The following is a 15290-nucleotide window of genomic DNA, read 5'->3' on the forward strand; positions in this document are numbered from 1 at the left end:
AGAGTGACCAAAGGAGAGCAACAAACATGAGGAAGGGTGGGAAGCAGATGATGTGTGCAGAGTGCCTGAGGGCCCTTGGTTTGTTCAGCCCAGAGCAGAGCAGGCTGAGGGGAGGCCTCATGGCGGCCTGCAGCTCCCTCACGAGGGGAGCGAAGGGGCAGGCGCTGAGCTCTGCTCTCTGGAGACAGCGACAAGATCCGAGGGAACGGCATGGAGCTGGGACAGGGGAGGGTCAGGCTAGGTGTTAGGGAAGGGTTCTGCACCCAGAGCGTGGTCAGGCACTGGGACAGGCTGTCCAGGGCTGTAGTCACAAACCAAACTTGCTGGAGCTCAAGAAGCATTTGATCAGCACTTGCAGACATGTGCTTTCATTTTTAGGTGGTCCTGTGTGCAGCCAGGAGTTGGACTCGATGGTCTTTGTGGGTTCCTTCAAATTTGGGATATCCTATGATTCGAGGATTCTAAGAAATGCATGGAATAGGAAGCAATATCCAGGTTGAACACTGAGTGGTGCTATGACATTAACTATTGCAATTCACTCTACTCCCTTAGAAACAGATTGATTGTACCACCTGATAAACCCCTCAGATTTCACATTGTGATTAGCTATTATAGTTAGGATCCTACCACTTGTATGAAATAGTAGTAATGACTTTATTATTGTTACGGAGTGTGACTAAGACTTGGTCTGCATAAAGACAGGGACCAAATAAATAAATAAATAAATTAGATGTAGTCTGACATGGAAATATGCTGGATTTCAACATAGCCAAGGTGTTCAGAAAGCGATTGTACAGCTGCACTACAATGCTAAGGAAAAGAAAAAAAATTGGAAACAAGATATTGTCATCCTATTCTCTCCCTCTCCACCTTTTTTTTTTTTTTTTTTTTTTTTTTTTTTTGTGTGTGTGTGTGTGTGTGCGCTTTGTGTTTTAACTTTCATTGGTTTTCCCTCTAAGAGAGAAGGAAAAAGAATAAAAAAACTATTCTTTTCTTGCCCATGATCTCTTAGGGTTGAACACTCAACATTAAATGCCTACGGAAAACCAAAGCATTTTCTTTGTAGTTACCAAAGGCAGGTAAGATTGCCTCTGGTGCTTTGTTACAGCTGCTCAGAATATGCGTGGCTCAAAGGAGCCAGACTGAAGGTATCAAACACTGTTACAGTACCTTGCAAGGAATACATGGCACAATACAGAATGCAATTTTTAAGTTTTTGTTTGTTTTGTTTTAAATGGAGAGAATATTAGATGCAATCTAGAAGTTGGCTTCTGACATTCAGTCAGGACAACGATTGATATTGTTTTAAGCAGGCTCTGTGTGGCTGGGGGCTGGTATGAAATCTGACACAACCAGATTGGGAGAAATGCCCAAGTATGCCACAGAAACATAACCAACAGCTGTGCTAAAATGGTAGAAGTGAGGGCTCCAATTCCTCCCATCATATGCACATTCTTCATCAGGATGATTGATGGATTGCGGGCAAGCAAATATGAGTGTAATAGACACATCACATCTGCACATTTTCAAATTCATGGCTGTGGTGTTTATGTATTTTTGCCAGTTTCCAAGAAGGGAAAGAGTTACATTTAAGGAAGATGATGGGACTTTGAATGCCTTCAGGTTATTATCACAGACGAAAACTACAGACTGATAAATTAATTAATTTATCCAGTCTTGCAGATTAATAGAGGTCCTAAGAACATCAGATGGGGAATTGGTGCAGATGGTACACCCAGGCCATAGCCAGAAACCTGCAGGAATACGAGCCACTGATGTTGAAAGTGCCAAGGAGCCCAGTTGGGTGGATAAGTTGAAATGTTTTAGTTGTAGCTAGCTGTCCGTAATGGTTTCAGATACACGTTTTAAGAACTAGAGCTGTCGGGTCTCACGGCCTAATGCTGTTCCGATGCCTGCTTCCCCGAGGTCTGTAGGGACCTGTTGTCCATCACCGCGGTACCGGCGGCTGCCCAGCCGGGAAGCAGCCGTGCGCCCGGCCCCGAGCACCCCCGCTGGCTGCTCCCCCTTCTTCCGCGGGGCCCCCTCGCAGCCGGACGCTCCCCCATCCCCGGGTACCGGCCTTCTGCAGCCCACCCACATCTTCACAGCGGCCCGGCCGCGCCCCGGTGCCCCGCCCGGCCCCTCCCGCTGCGCGCCCGCCGCCAGGGGGCGCGGTGGTGACGGGGCGCGGCCGCCTCCCTCCGCTGGTGGGGCCGGGCGAGGCTCCCGGGGCGGCGGCTGCAGCGCGGAGCTGGGCGCTCGGGGCGAAGGGAGCCGAGGCAAGGCGAGGAGTGAACGGGACAGCGGCTGTCCCGCAGCACCGAGGCGGCGCGTACCTGTGGCATGGCAGAGGTGAGCAGCGGCTGGGGGGGGGCTGCGCCCCGACTCTGTTCCTGGCTGCCGCTCGCGCATCCCTTGGCCCCCTCCTGCCCTCGGCCCGCCGCTGGGAGCGGCTGGGGCAGGGGGTGAAGGGAGGCAGCCTCATTGCCTTATCCCCTTGCCTTTTGATGGCTCTTCTGGTCCCCATCGCTGCGGCACTTGGCTTTCTCTTTTCTTTGCTCTCCCTCTCTCTTTCTTCCCCCTCTTTATTTATTTATTTGTTTGTTTGTTTGTTTGTTTGTTTTTATTTAGTATAAGCGTCCGGGGAACTGTTTTACCCATTGATCTCATACTTTCTTAGTCTCCACCCTTAGAAGAGAAACCCCAGTGCATCCCAGGTCGCCTCTGAGGTCCCCACTCAGTGTCTCCAGAGCAACAAAGAACATGTATTCTTCTTAATTTGCCATAAAAGATAGTTTGCAGCTGTGGGGATGGAGCAGGATGAGCTCTGGGTGGGGGATTTTGCTCTCTGCCATCATGTCCCCTTGGTTGCTAGGCAGTGGTGGCCGCATTTGTGGAAAGATCGAAGAAGTGCGTGGCAGAGAGCAAAGCAACAGGAAAAGCTACAACAAGCAACAGTATGTTGTCATGTCTGACATGCCTTACTGGTGGGGAACCTGATGCACAGATTGCTCTTATGCACCTTGTTATCTTAACTCTACGCTTTCTGCAACCCGTCATTTATTCCAGAGAGAGCGAGGTGGTTTTACTTACCTAAAATGTTTGGTCACGACTTCTATAGAAACGGTAGTTATTTAGAGACATGTGCTTTGTGCTTTCTGCATGCGTGGTACTGTTTCAGCATCCAAGTGTCTTGGTAAGAAAAGGAACGATGGAAGGAACCCTCGTACTAAAGTACATGATTGTTCATTGAACAGTCATGCAGGGGAAAGGTTTTCATCAAATAAATTAATTTCAATACACTTCTCCTGTAAATACATAGATTCAGAATTTGCAATTTAGCTTGAGTATTTCTATCTATATTGTGTGTCTTGTGTGTGTTTGTCATTTGAAGTATAGCACACCAGCACTGTTAAGGTGTGGATTTTCATATGGAAAGAAAGTCAATTCTGACACAGCCATTTTCATGTCAGTAGTGGGGGGTTAATGTCCCATAGTTTCTATGTGGATTGAAAATTTACCTTTTATTAGTTGTGCCTGATGGGTTGCAGTGTTGTTATCATCCAACAAGCTGTTGGACACAAATAGAAAGAAGTCATTCTGTGTTTTGACTACAAGCTCTCCGGGAGAAACCCAGAGGCTCTTTGGCGGTTCTGGTGGAAAAGGGTGTGTCAGCAAGGGAAGACAGAGCCCAGCTGCACGCATTGTGCACAGAGGCTTGGAGCAGCTGGAGGTGGGCACCTTTGCCAAGGGCTAGGCTGGCCAACAGACAGACACAGTGATTTCAGGTCATCTTCACCCACCCTGTCACCTGCATATGTGAGGGATTTAAGAGAATAATCTCATCTAGGCTCTTGTTTTTAATTCTTTCTTGAGTATTTTTAAAAACACTGTGGACTTTTTAAATGGTCTTTTGAAGGTGTATTTAATTTTAACATTATATGAACATTCACCTGATGAAAATGCAAGATTTGAGCAAGGCTAAGGCATTCACAGATACTTCTATATTATTCCTAAGAGACACAAAAACAAGGGTTTCCCATTTCGTTCTCAAAACATTATTCAGTGTTTGCAGCTGAAGTTCAGCAGAGAGGAATGGAAATTAGTGAAATGGGTTGTATTGATTTTTAATTATACACATTAAAAGAAATGCAAAGTGTAGATAAATAGTATGAGACGTGAACAAATTACTGGGCTTCTAAATCGATTTTGTTAATCTCAGACTTTATTACCAGAAGTACAATATTGATAGGAACAGTTTCCCCTTCAATATTTTATTTTAAAACTTATTTCTCTTGTTTGAGGGAAAAGACGGAGTTTTGACATAGTGTTGAACAGATGATAAATACTTTGCTTTTCTTTATATAAGCATTTATTTTTAATACATCCTTGCTACTAATAAGCAGCGATAGAATAAGAAAGACATTCTACCTTATTCTAGTGAAAGGAAACTTATCCCTGGGCCCAATCCGTTAAGCACATATGTCCTCATTTAATTTTTTATTGGGACATTAAGTTGGGTACCTAGTACAGTGTGTCCTCTGGGAGTGCATACGTGCATACAATGCTCAACCCACAGAGTGGAGACTGATATAAGTTAATTTTAAAGAAGATTTTTCCCTTCTCTTGAAATAAATTGTGCGCTCAGCCCAAGACAAGAATATATTTATCAATAATAATCACAGATGTCATGCTCCTTAGAGACAGTTGAGTCATTCCCAATGTTGAGTGGTTGTGCTGGTTGAAACACCCAAGTCCAAAGCACTCTATTCTGTTACCAGGGGAGAATTTCCATTAATTGTCTTGCTTCTCTTGTTAAGGCTTTTGTTATCATTAACTAGATTATTTCCAGATAGGAGATAAACCCTTTCTCACATGTCTAACTATAGGTTGTATATTGCCATGCTATGTAATAAGTTCAATACAAAGTTTTCTTAAAATCTTGTGAGAAATCCGCTGTAGAATTAAGAACAACGAAGTTTAGGAAAAAAAAAAAACACAACATTTAGTTGTTGCATTCTGGAAGAACAATACAAAACCAACCAACCAAACAAACAAAAAAACCAACACAGAAGTTAGAATGTATTTTCATATGTGAGTGGTAAAGTTTAATATAGTTATTTCATTAGGAGTTCTGTCAAAAATGGACTTCTTTGTTGAAAGCCATCCCATGAAATTTTATTTCCTGGAGTTATGTAAGTTAAATAAGGGAAAAACAAGAACTGCTCCAGTGAGTTTCTTGAAGAGCATGTACTTTTGTGACATATCTGTGACATTTAAAGCATCAGTCCCTTGTTTATCTATGCTTTCAGTTGATCCTCCTGGGTTATTTTTGTCTTGCTGAAATTATTGACGTGTAGATCTAGTTTATTTTTTCATTTAGCCCGAGCAGTGTCTTTTCAAGAAGGTGCTTTTGCAGAACCATTATCCAATTGTTATCCTGAACTTTTGGACAGAAAATTCTTGTTTGAAATCTCTCAATCATAGAGAGAGAAGTGTGCTCATGGAGAGCCACAGTGTCCATCTGTGCCCTTGCCGTGTTGCCCACTGATGCAGGTGAGCTGGAGCATGTATTCACTTAGGAGCATCCAGGGGCAGGCAGTGCTGGGTGCCACAGCAGCATAGGAACTGGTACTGCTGCCTGGCATCCTTGCCAGGTTATAAATTTCTGATGCTATTGATACTGCACCCAAAGCAGCAGGCAGGTTGTCTCTAGGCGTTCTGGTCTATCCTGTAGGTACTTCTGAGAGACCACCAAGTCTTGCTGCCTGAGTTCCTGGAAAAGGCACGGCAAGCATTTGACACACTGTTTGGCGTGTATCTGGACAATTCTGATTTACCATACTGGTTATCTTCATATAGAAATAAGTACATAATATGGTGAGAAGATACTAAGGAGAAAAAAACAAAAAAAGTTAAACCAATCTTGAAACCCACTTGGACCTTATAATAAGGTGCATCACTTCATGATGCTGTTATAGATACTGACTTTGCTACAGTGCAGTTGCAAAGTTTTTTGTGTGTGTGTTAAGTATGCTATTTGAAATCTGACTGTGCTCATAAATGTATCTCCAGTTTCCCCAATGTATAATGCATGTCTCAGAATATTTACAACATCCTTGGGAAGTATTTTGCCTACATATTTTTCCTGTGTGTAAATAATTTCTAATCAAGTGGATAGGCCACGAAAGGTTCTGTAAGGCTGTATTCTCCCCTTCCTACTGCATTTGCAGCCTTTCCCTTCTTTCTGTTAGTAATTCTTGAGCATCTCATGCCTCATCTTTCTTACCATAGCCACCCTTGTGTCTCCCTAATTCCCTCCTCACTTACAGGCTGCTGCCTGCACCCACTTTGGTGATTGCCCTCCCAAGTTAAATAACACTGTGTAGTTCATAGGCTGACAGTTAGCTATGTGTGTAGGCAAAATGTTTGATACTTGATTAGATACCAACCGGGAAGAAGCTTTTTTGTTTCTATTACCTACATGCTTAATTAGCATAAGTATGCTTATTGGCTGCCCAGCTTGATTAAGTAGCATGCAAACCCTTTATAATAGTGAGAAATGTGTCTTCTGGGATGCTGACCAGCCAGTGAGGAAATGTTTGCTTTAGAGGCCAGCCACGTAGAAGTGAGTTAGGCTTCTTTGCCCTAAATCAATCAGTGACATCTCTGGTACCTGCCTGTGAGTTGTGCACTTCCTCAACCTTGAAGCCAGCAAAAGGTGTTGTGCCTGCTCAGCCCTTGTGTCTTCATTCCAGCTCTATCTAGAAGCTACCTGTCTATCTTCTCTTCCAGAAAGGTTTATATTCAAGCAGGAAACCTCAAAAGAATTGAAATAAATATGATTTGAACATACGTGATATCTTCAGAGTTTTTAATATGTTACAGGCAAATTAATTGGTACAGATGCAGAGGAAAACATGACATGCTGTGTAGCTGCAATGTATTCATAAGTGTTCTGCAGCATTTTGCTGTAAAAACTTCTCATTTGCTACAAGTTTTACTGGATTTCTTTATATGGTGCATAAGGTGTTTTTAATTTTTTCCCCCCCTTACTTTGTAGTAGGGGTGAAGTGAATAGTCATTTTCCAGGAGCTTAAATTCCTGGATAGAGTACTTCAAATCTTCATTATCTTTAAATATCTACACACCATCTGAGGAAAGAGGAAGGAGACAGTGGTGCTCTACAGATAGTCAGTGAGGTGACCTCTGTATTGAGGAAGACCATGTATAGAGGCATTGCTTAGGTATACATGGATGTAGGAGAAGTGAAGATGAAGGAACTTTGTATTTAGAGTTATCTCGTATTAAGGTGCCATGAAAGTGACTGGCTTCCTTGCAAATCCATGAAAACTTGTCGGATCTTTGTTTAGAGACAGCAGATTCAGCACAGTTAGAGGAGGCTGGTCCAGGAATACTGCCATTTACTGGCTGGGTAGGAGACAGCAATTTTCATTTTCAATCTACTTTTCTTCCCTTTATGCCAGCAACAAATAAAATTCATTTTCTGTTATGCTATTTCTGTCCTGGGATGTGAATTCTGGCTTTTGTGTAGAACAAGGTGTTGATGGGTTGTGTTGAGCTTTTGTTGAATGCATGATTTTTTTTTTTTTAGAGGTTGTAAGGTAGTGGTTTGCTTGACCTCTGCCTGCAGTCAAGCCTGCCACTGCTGGATTCCAAGTTATTGGTTAACATAGCCTGTATTTCTTTGGTAGCCTGTGCATGGGATTTCTAAAGATGTGACTACCTGACATAATGAACCATTGTGTTAGATAATTTTGAGTGAACTTGTGAATTTCTCTAGGCATTTTACAGTGCAACGAGCTCATAAAAGCTATGTTTCTTTTTCAGTTGCTGTTTCCAGTTCTTTCTAGGGATTTGTATGCTGTTTTTTATTGTGCAGTTTCCCAGAATTCAAGTTTAGTGGTTTATCTAAACCACTGTTGTGGTTTAACCCAGCAGGAAGCTAAGCAACCCACAGCTGTTCCTTACCACCCTCCACAGTGGGACAGAGGAGAGAATTGAAAGTGTGTAAGTGCAAAAACTCATACGTTGAGAAAAAGATGGTTTAATAAGAAAAAAAAAAAAAGAAATGAAAAACAAAAACAAAAAACAAGGAAACAAACAAGTGATGCACAATACAATTGCTCACCACCAGCCTAGTGATGTCGAACCAGTTCCTGAGTAACAGCCCCACGCACACCTTGGCCAACTCCGCCCAGTTTTATTGTTCAGCACACCACTTGTGGGATGTCCCTTTGGCCTGTCTGGGTCACCTGTCCTGGCTGTGTCCTCTTCCAGCTCCTGGTACACTCTCAGCCCCCTCGCTGGCAGGGCAGCATGAGAAGCCGACTGTCCTTGGCTCTGTGTAAGCACTGCACTGCAACAACTAAAACATCAGCAATTTACCAACAAAGTTTTCATCCTTAAATCCAAAACACAGCACCATACCAGCTACTATGAAGAAAATTAACTCTCCCAACTGACACCAGGACAACCACTAAGTTCATTTAGATTTGATATTTTATACCACATTTGATAAGAAAAAATATATATTTAATAAGTTGAATTCAGTAATCCTAATTCATTGAATTTTATTTTTCTTCTTGTAGGGTAGTTGCTGTCATTTTTAGAAGGATTTACCCTATTTTTCACATGTTTATGGGTCTTAAAAAATTAAATCTCAGTTTACTTTCAAGTTACTCAGTTGTTACCCAATACTTTGTTGATATCATGACCCTTAACTTCATCTGGGAAAAGATGTTTCAGGATTAGAGTGACACCTTCTAGGACTTTTTTTTTTTTTTTTTTTTTTTTTTAAGAATTAAGTAAAATAAATGAGAATCGCTAAGTTTGCAGACCCTTGTAGTCGTAAAAACTTGCATCACTTGAAGGGCATACAATAGATTTATGAATATACAGTTGTTTTTTGTTTTCTCTTGTAAGACAAAGTCTGTCATGTGGAAGATGTGATATAAAGCTTTTATGTTGTAGATACTTGTGGTTGATACTTAATGATGTTTCAGAGATGATATTTAATGATATTTTGTAGCAGTTTCTGTGGCTTAAAAAAAGATTATTTTGATAATTAGATGTAATAAATTGAATGAAAGAAGAGTCCATTTGTCTGGTGCACAAAATAGCCATGATCACTTATTTTGTATTTCTTTCCTGCACTCTTCTTCCGTCTCCTGATCCCTAGAGGCATATTTTATTTTCATCTTGTTGTGTCGTTGTCCTTTCACAAAATTCAAGCAGTGTTCTTTTCTCCTACATAGTGGTGATATATTTCATGGATGATGAAAAGGAATTAAGTAACGACTTCCAGATGTTTTGCTGCACTAAGTAAACAGATACTTAGCAGATACTGTACTTGTGATGATGTACACTTATTAGCATAAGTATCTGTGTTTGTTACTAATTAATCACTATTTCTCTGTTTAGGGTTAACGGTTTGGTGCAGTGCTACAAAACTAAGAGTGCCTCATTTTCTGCTGTAGAAAGCTGATTTAATTTTCAATAAAATCTTCAGGCACTTGTTTTTTTTTTTTTGAGAAGATATATGTATAATCAGAACAGAGTACTTGTGCTTCTCATCCTTTTTGTTTTGTGGACTCCAGAAAAGAAATTCCAGAACCTTTCAGAAATACTGCTTGTCTAGATTGATGTGAATTGGATCTTGTTTGTGCACTTTCTGCTGCATAATGCTTTCCGTACTTTTTCTCTGGATTTCTTCAGTTGATCACAGGGCCAAATAGACCAGCAGCCTGCAAGACATAAACAATTGCCTAATAGTTGTGAGAAAGGCATAGGGTGAGAGTTTTTCTTTTAATCTAAAACTGTTGATTTGACAACTCTGAGAAATCATAGCAATTACTTAAAAGTGAAATAATACTGCATAGATATGCTGAACAATTTTCTCATCATTTTGCTGAGGGACAGATATCAAAGGAGGGTGTTCTGGACTGAAACCACAGTCACTCCATTCTACAAGCGAATCTCAATTTTTTCTATTGTAATACACTTTTTAGTGTTTTTGATTTTTTTTTTTTTCCTTTACTGCCTGTATACCTTTCAATTTGCTTCAGGTTTAAGAAAAATGTAAATAAATAAATTACTTTCTGGGGAGGGTGCTGTTTGTTGGTTTTGTTTGTTTGTTTGTTTCTTTTTTTTTTTTTTTTTTTTTTTTTTTCAGAGAAAGGTTGACAGTATACGGCAGTTGAATCCCATAAAAAAAAAAAAGTCAGAAGGAAAATAGTATCAACCATTTGTACACTTCAGAACAGCAACACCCATAGCTTTAAGCAAATTGTGTCATTTCTAGGGTCAGGCACAGGCATTCTGTATGTTTCATAGCAGTACTGATGCCTTTTTCTAAAGCTTTTACATTGATTAAAAATTTAATTAAAAACTCTAGGAGCAGGACAAGAACCTGACATGACACCAGTTTCTTCTCTGTTTGTACTTGTTGATGCTAGGATTCTAGTACAATCCAAATTGAAATAATAAATAAAGATAATCTTCAAGTTTTTCTACCAAAAATCTGCCCCTGGTCACTCAGATTAGGAGAATGCCCTTCCCATTTTGGAGAAATGGGCCAAGTCATACTAGCTTGGTCCTATGTTAAGTAATTTGATATATGTAAATGTGCTTACTGGCAAATGGGGATTGCGTGCTTGCAGGTATATTTTAGAAGCTCATGGATGTTTAATTTTGCAGGGTTGAAAAATTCTTTGGTAACTGATTTTCCAAGAGTGATTGTTTTATATGTAGATATGTAGATATGTATATATAGAGAGAAATATTACTGCCTTTCTTCTAGTTGCTTAAGCAGCATGATTCTTCTGGTTCTTTCTCAAACGCTGTAACAATCTACGTTCACGATAGTTCTTTATTCACTTTTAATTTTACAATGCTGAGCATGAATTTGAAGATACCCAGGAGCTTTTTTTTCTTAAGCTTATATGTCTGTTATTTTGCTAAGCTATAAAATATACACATCTAAGAGATTCAAGGAAGAGAGGGGAAAAGAACGCAGGCACAGACTAATAGTCTATTCCCCTCTCCTGATGAGTACTTCATTAAATTATTTATTCCTACTGTATGACTGGGGAGGAAGGAACATGGAAGGTTTTGCAGATGAGTGTCATTCCGCATTGCTGATAAAGTACAGTGAATCTGGTGGTCTGGTCTGAAACAGCTGCTTTCTTTTTGTCTGAAAAAGAAAATGGTGGTGAATTAAGTTTAAAAAAAAAAAAGTGTGGGGGGGGTTAAATCCAAATGCTGCATTCTGTATAGTGTTGTGTGGTGTTTTTTTTTGTTTTTTTTTTTAGTAAATGTTTTTAGTGAATGTCTAACAATTCCGTTTGAAATTATACTGTGGTTGTACGATATAATGGCTGCTTTCTGTAGCAATGTAGCACTTTGGGGCAAAGACTCCCTTGTTTCTAGGGAACTATGTACTACTGCAAGTGTATTAAGAAAACATTCTTAGAATTGTATATTTCTATTATGAACAGCTTTTAAAACATTGTATTCATCTGCAAAGATTTCAAACACTGAAATAAAAGTGGCTCACTGCAACAAAAAAGCTTGTGATGAAAGCTTTATGCGTGGCAACCATGGATCACAGATTTGTTCATGTTGGAGCTTTATCAACTCTCCTGCTCAGAGCTGCTCAGTGGTGAAATCAAACCAGGTGGCCTAGAGCTTTGTCCAACCAGGTTTTAAAAACTGCTGAGGACAGAAGTTTCATGGTCTTTTTGTGCAGTCGCTTATGATGAGGTGAGAAAACACTTAACTTGGTATCATTTATATATGATTTAATGTTTCACTGACAGAATGTGATTATTAAAATAACTTTATCCTTTGCACCCAAGCCAGTTCAAATCACATCTATTTCCAACACATACAATTATGTGTGAAATGTAGTTTCAATAAAAAGATGATAATTTCTGTCTTCAGTTCTGCTCGGCAATGAAGTAGCCAGCTGGTGGCAGATAGCCTAGGAGATGTTTCCATGTGAAGATCTGGGAAGACAAAACAATTCCCCATGCACATTTTATTGATTTTGGATATTGTTTATTTATTGGCATTAGTTAAGACGCACACTTTCTTGATAGTACTTACTGCCTAATGCACCCAAATCTTGTTCTTTCGTCTGGTTGTCTGTTGGACAGCATCTAAACAACAACAAAAACAGATGTTTTGAACTAATCTGCCTACCCTGTACCTTGTTCAGTGGCCAGTTTTCAGTTCAGATTTTAGTAGTTACCTGCTTACGCTTAGAAGGTGCTCATTCAAAGCTGTTAATTCACTCTGGGTTGTTGCATGGAGTCATCTGTTGTGAGTTACTGCTGACCTCTTAGATTAGTAATCTCATCGTATCTAAAACTTGACTCCTAGTTTATTTTTCCAGTGGAGGCTGTTGATGAGCTCTTGGACTTGGCTAGTATATCTTAGTTTTTCTTTGAAAGGTTAACACTGAGAAAGCCTGGCTTTCATCAGGGTAACTGAAATCTTTTGTGGGCAAATGATTCTGAAGTCTCACAGCCATACCAAGTGCCCAGGTGTGCTCAATTCAGAAGCTTTGTGGATCACTGGATTCGAGGCAGGGGAAATTAATGATTCCAAGCAAGAAGATGGTCCTGTGACTTTTGAGTAGGTATCATTTGCAGACACTTTTTCTATGCCATTTCTCTTGAAGTGAATGGCACGCATCATGATAACCTGCTTAGTGTCCACTGTTTTTTGTTTGTTTGTTTGTTTGTTTGTTTTTTAATTGCAGTTGATGCAACAATTGCAAATATTTTGATTTTTTTCAAAGTTTGTCAAAATAAAAGCCATTAAAACAACTGTCTCCTTGCATTGAATTGCGAAGTGAAGCATATTTGGGAAAATACGGATATCTCTTATAATAATAGTAGGTGAAAAAAATCATTTAAATTATTTTTATGTTGTCAGTGACTAAAAGAGTATATTGCACCAAAACACTGCATTTACCTTTGCCTACACATTTTGATGAAATAGCTCATAGAAATTAATCTTTTTCTCATTGCCTTTCCAGAATCTTAATTGCTGAAATTTCTGTTTCTCACTACCTATAGTAGTGACATCCTTTAAATTAGACTTTGATCCATATAAATTGGTTTCAGAATACAGTTCCTTGGTTTGATTGTAGTAATAATTAATGCTTCATTAATAGCTATTAGTAATTTCAATATTTGTTAACCTCTCAGTGCTGTATGTCTTTTATTACTGCCTCTTACTCATACATAAGCTTGCAATTGATAGCAGCCAGTGCATCCTTGACTTTGAAATGTGAAGGAGAAAACCTTTTCAGTGCAAAGTAAATGATTATGAAATTAAATTCCTTCAGATCTGGATTTCCTTCTTCATTCAACAGGTTCTGTTGTTTGATTTTAGAGAATACTGCCATGTCTTTTTATTTGTTCATCCTTTTCCTTGCAGGTGCAAGGCTAGTATAACTTCGAGGTTTTGTTTTAAAATAACTTGATCTAGTTGAGTTCATTTTGTGTTGTCCATAATTGTTTATGCAAACTAGAAGGGGAATAATTTTTCAAAATCAAGTAATTAAGAAAAGTGAATTAAAGCAGGAGATGTGTTTCCAAGTTTCCTTCAAAGCCTTAGTTTTTGTGGGGTTTGTATGGTTTTCTGTGGTGGAGGAAGATTTCCTGTTTTATTCCTGTTCATTGGATGCACTTTCAAATAAATTCTAATGCAAGGCTGTCTCAGAATACAGAGTCAAGTAAAATAGAAAGCCAAGTAGGGAAAAAAGGGATGAGGGAGGACAAATCCTTCAGAAAATACAAAGACTTGGAGTCAAGTCCTGGAGAAAACTATTGCCAAAACTATCTTGCAGGTTCCTTTGTTCTGTTATCATAGAATCATAGAATATCCCGAGTTGGAAGGGACCCTTGAGGATCATCAAGTCCAACTCCTGGCACCACACAGGTCTGCCCAAAAGTTTAGACCATGATATGATCATGTTATGATCACATGAATGACTGAAAATGGCTGATACAGAGTAAGTGAATTAACATTACTTACAGAAAAGGGTTGGTGGTCATAGGGAAAAAGCTTATTTCAAAAGAAAAACAAACAAAAAAACAACAACAAAAACACCAAACACTATATTCCTTAAGAAAAGTGAGTAAAACAGTGGGAGGATAACAAGTGCAGGGCTTATTTGATTGTGAAACACCTACCATTATCATCCTAGGCTCACTAGGATATTTAAACACTTGAAATTCAAGAAACTTGTTTTCCATGTTTCTTTTCTAATCTTTCCTTCTGTGTTTCTTTAATATTTTTTTTTTAAATTATTATTATTTGGAAGTTTTTGTGTGAACTGTTCTACAGACTTGGGAAATGAATAATACTTGTACTTCCTTATTTCCCAAATGCATCTACATTTGAATGTTTATTAAGGTCATATAAACATTCCTTAATAAACATATAAATGTTTATATGTAATCAGACTTTGTACTATTTTAGTGGGTAAGAGGAAAGAAAAAGGGCAACTGAGGTTGCCAGATAAGAGTCTTTTTTAATTATTATTATTATTCATTCCATCCTTTTTAAGAATCATGTTGTCACAATTCTGCAGGCTTTGGTGGCAATCACTGTTGTGTTATTTCAGTTACCTCTGGGGAGGACATGGGGGTAGCCAGCATCTTTGTCCATTTCTGCTCCTCCATTCTGGCTTTACCTGGGAGGCAGAGTGTGATAAGGGCACTCCTCTGTCAAGGGCACTCCTCTGTGAAGAACTGAATAAGAAACTCTTGAAGTATGGTATTTTCTTGTTGCTTTATTAGAAAATAATATGTTCTGCAGTTTGTGTTGGTTTTGGTTTATGTTTTGTTTATTTTTAGCACAGATTCAAATATTTAGAAAATAAATCTTTCTATGTATGAAATGGATGCAGTAAAAACAGTGGCTTTAGGATCTCCTTCCTGTGGACACAAGTTTAGTGTTAGCTGGAAGCAGGTTAGTAAGCTGTTGTCAATGGAACCGATTCACACATCTGCTTTAGTCTTGGTCTCTCTTCTGTGATTTCCTATCATGTTGTTTAAGTGTTCTAGCATGTTTTCTCATTCCTTCTTGTGCCATCCTGCTCATTGGGAAGCAGGTAGTGAACTTTGCCAATGTGCTTGATGGCTCCAAAATCTGCTGTAGCATCACAGCACTGCATTTTAGGCTGTTAAACTGAATAATTGGTATTGAACTCTCATCTCAATTTTACAGGCTTATTCTGCTTCTGTGGGTTT

At 39.3% G+C, this 15290-nt stretch overlaps 1 protein-coding gene and 2 long non-coding RNA genes across 14 annotated transcripts in view; 1 reads left to right on the forward strand and 2 right to left on the reverse strand.

Moving 5' to 3' along the window:
• Positions 1-15290, forward strand: part of LOC311438630 (sodium channel protein type 3 subunit alpha-like) — a 117133-nt gene that overhangs the window by 42251 nt on the left and 59592 nt on the right. Inside the window, exon 1 of one of the 11 annotated variants that reach the window (XM_084523227.1) lies at positions 2217-2352. The exons of 9 other annotated variants lie outside the window; for them this stretch is intronic. The gene's annotated coding sequence lies outside the window, so the exon portion shown is untranslated. Of the gene's footprint in view, positions 1-2216; positions 2353-6608; positions 6629-15290 lie in introns of those variants that run through there. One more of the 11 variants, XM_084523232.1, reaches the window with a different exon arrangement.
• LOC311438634 overlaps positions 4005-15290 on the reverse strand; it is a 99210-nt gene continuing 87924 nt past the window's right edge. The window contains exons 2-4 of one of the 2 annotated variants that reach the window (XR_014694234.1): positions 9718-9767; positions 8153-8389; positions 4005-5776 (exon numbers count right to left, since the gene is read on the reverse strand). This is a non-coding gene — a long non-coding RNA (uncharacterized lncRNA). The remainder of the gene's footprint in view (positions 5777-8152; positions 8390-9717; positions 9768-15290) is intronic. The other variant, XR_014694235.1, reaches the window with a different exon arrangement.
• LOC311438635 lies at positions 11891-12642 on the reverse strand. The gene is made up of 3 exons (XR_014694236.1): positions 12275-12642; positions 12130-12182; positions 11891-12029 (listed from the first exon to the last, which is right to left on the reverse strand). It is a non-coding gene; the product is annotated as an uncharacterized lncRNA (long non-coding RNA).

This window comes from Aythya ferina (genome assembly GCF_964211825.1).
Source record: "Aythya ferina genome assembly, chromosome: 6".
Taxonomy (NCBI): Eukaryota; Metazoa; Chordata; class Aves; order Anseriformes; family Anatidae; genus Aythya; species Aythya ferina.